The sequence below is a fragment of the Anneissia japonica genome, unplaced genomic scaffold (assembly GCF_011630105.1).
Source record: "Anneissia japonica isolate Jap-2015-1 unplaced genomic scaffold, ASM1163010v1 scaffold2652_len1590060_cov184, whole genome shotgun sequence".
Lineage (NCBI taxonomy): Eukaryota > Metazoa > Echinodermata > Crinoidea > Comatulida > Comatulidae > Anneissia > Anneissia japonica.
In genome coordinates, this window is record NW_022699919.1 from 20136 (window position 1) to 23753 (window position 3618).

Below are 3618 nucleotides of genomic sequence, written 5' to 3' on the forward strand. Positions count from 1 at the left end.
TGGGGTCTTTATAGTGCACACGAACCATTGTGTACACTGGGCCTACGGTTTATATTCCTTATCCGAGAAGATTTGTTCTACCACCAGAACCATTATGCGGACGTGCCGATACTATGGCTGTAGCTTACGGCGCCCCTGCTAACCGTCCTCATCCTCAGTATACCATTCACGCCCTCGTCTTCAGTATCAGTGGCGTATCTAGTGGAGCACGGGTGGCACAGGCCTTCTCACTAACCATTCACTTTAATATCAGTATTTGCCAGCTAAAAAACTTTATGAAAACGTTACAGTTTGGTGTTGGAAACGTTATTTTGTACAATCATGAATACGTACTTACAACGTAATTTCACAACTACCTAACAAAGAATAGAACGGTTGAACGTTTTGCAAATCATCAGCAGTGGGATGTGGTATGGGGCTAAAGCCAGCCCTCTCTAAATCCATAGGTTCGATTCAATTTCTTAAACTGAAACATGAAATAATTCCAGTCCAGGAAAAAAACTGAGATTAGTTAGTGTTCATGTTTAATCCAATTCATAACTGCGAGTAACAGTAGGTCAAACTGTATAATATAACTAACAATATAATCTAAGTGTATAGTTAGACAATGTGTACGACCGTTTACATGTTTCCTCAATTACATCTATTATATGTATATGTACTTTTTTACTTGTTTGTTCACCTTGTTTGCTTTTTCTTTTCTTTATTCTTCCTTTCTTGTCAACGTCTTCTCTCATACAAATTTAAATAATATAAACGATAATGAATTTTTGTATCTTCCATTCTCTAATCAACCATCTGAGGAAAACGATTGTAATGACTCAAATTTTAATACTTCTGAATATACTTTTAATCCCTTTGTTGATAATGATGAAAGATATGATGATCAGGCTGATATGTTAATTGATCACCTTAACACAAGATCTACTACACTTGATGAATGTAAATACTATAATATAACTGAACTTAACACACTGCATGCTACGCTAAAAAAAATCCAACTTATCTCTATTACATATAAACATTCGGAGTCTTGTCAACAAAATAGATGCATTTGAAAAGCTCCTAAATTCAATTCATACTAAGTTCTCAGTAATCGAGCTATCTGAGACCTGGCTAAATGATAACAAACCGTTGCCGTTTTTACATGATTATACCCTTTTCGCAAGTAATAGACAATCACACGTAGGAGGAGGGGTGGGATTATTCATTCGTAATGAATTTAATGTTCGTCTTCGCCCTGATCTTGCCCTTCCGAAAGAATTTGGTGATTCTATATTTATTGAAATAATACTTAATACAAAGAAAAACATAATTATTGGCACTGTATACAAACCTCCCTGTACAAATATTATTAGTTTCTCAAAACTTATTGATGAATTACTAACTAAAATTACGGAAAATAAAATATGCCATCTTATGGGAGATTTTAATATTGATTTGCTTAAATTCCACAATCATAACATAACCGATAATTACTTAGATATTATTTTAACTCATTCATTCTATCCAACTGTTTCCAAAGCAACTCGTATTACTTCAAACACTGCAACACTAATAGACCACTTTTATACTAATGAAACTGAATCTAGTATAATCTCTGGTGTTCTGGTTTCTGATATCACTGATCATTTGCCTATTTTCCAGTTTATTGATAATGATCTAGATAAACTAAAAACCCAGGAAAGCTTCTCCTTTGTTATTAATGATATGAATTCCTTTTGCAATAATTTATCTCAAGTTGACTGGTCCGATGTTTACAATAGTGACCCAAAACTTTCTTTTGATATCTTTCTTGACAATTTTTTTTCCGTTCATAGTAAGCATTTAAACGCTAGTCGAATAAAGAAAAACAAAATTCATTAACAACCCTGGATGAGTTCTTCACTCCTGAAATGTAGTAAACGAAAACACAAATTATATACAAAATATATTTTTTCGCAAAGTTCTAAACACAAATTAAACTACACTAAATACAATAACATCTACAATAGTCTCTGTCGTACTGCCAAATCTAATTATTATAAACAAAAATTTGATCTGGTAAAAGGCAATCTCAAACGTACATGGAATATAATAAATTCAGTTATTAATCCGAGCAAAAAGAATATTAACAAAATTAAAGTTTTAAAATTCAACAATAACATAATTAATAATGAGAAATCTATTTGTGACTTTAATGATTATTTTTCCTCCATTGGCCCAGATATAAACAAATCTTTACCAGATTCTGATATTGATCCTTTACAGTTCCTACCAATGTCGCCTATTAATTCATTTTTTATTAAACCCGTCACTGAATCTGAAGTATTTGCAGTAATTCATGATATAGATACTAACAAAGGTGCTGGCTATGACCACTTATCTCCTAGGACCCTAAAATGTGTATCTCAAATCATCATTACACAACTAACATTCGCCATTAACGCATCTTTTTCATCTGGTACAGTTCCAAATACTTTAAAAATGGCCAAAGTCATTCCCGTATTTAAGAAAGAAACCGTATTTAACCTATCTTTTCAAAAATAGTTGAAAAACTTATGCATAAAAGACTAATTAGTTATTTAAATCAATTTAACATCTTAAATGACCATCAGTATGGATTTCGTCAGAATCACTCAACCTGTCATGCAATACTTGAACTCGTTAATAACATTACTAAATCATTTGAAAATAAACGATTTCTATTAAGATTATTTTTAGATTTATCAAAAGCTTTTGATGTTGTTAACCACGAAATTTTAATTTCAAAACTTTTTAGATATGGTATTAGAGGTATTGCTTTAAAATGGTTTATAAGTTATTTGAATAATCGTAAACAATTTGTTTCTGTTGGATCATGTAAATCATCGACGAGGGATGTAACTTGTGGGGTGCCACAAGGGTCGGTCTTGGGACCGTTACTTTTCATAATATATGTTAATGACTTGTGTAGAATTAGTGACACCCTCGAGTGTCCTTCGCCGATGATACTACGTTTTTTATTCTAATAAAGACCTCACTGTTTTATTCAATACGTTTAATAATGAGTTTTAAAAAATTGGTTCCTGGTTCAATGCAAATAAGCCCCTAATTAATATTCAAAAGACTAACTATAATTTAATTTCATTCACACCATAAAAAAGCAAATTTTTCAAACTTTAGCATTATTTTAAATGAAAATCCTATAGAACGTAAATCAAATACTTCGTTTCTAGGAGTATTCATTGAAGAAACTCTAAGTTGGAAATTACACCAAAATTATGTTGCAAGCAAAATATCAAAATCAATAGGCATAATAAACAGGCTTAAGTTATTCTTCCCACGCAACACTTTAATTACTTTATACAATACTCTTATTCTCCCTTATTTGCAGTATTGTAACTTAATATGGGCCTGTGACTATTCTTCGAACCTGGATAGATTACTTAAGCTACAAAAACGTGTTGTCAGAATAATTGATTTAGCTTCATTTGCATCGCCTTCGGAATCTCTGTTTAAAAAACTAAATATATATTAAAAATTATGGATCTAAACAAACTACAAGTTGCGTGTTTTATGTTTCAATACATAAAAGGCCAACTCCCAACCTCTATATTAGCTTTATTTCATGATTATAAACCTATACACAGTTATTGC

General features: G+C 31.6%; 1 pseudogene; it reads right to left on the minus strand.

Moving 5' to 3' along the window:
- Positions 1-1862: 1862 nt before the first annotated feature.
- LOC117103164 overlaps positions 1863-3618 on the minus strand; it is a 17689-nt pseudogene continuing 15933 nt past the window's right edge.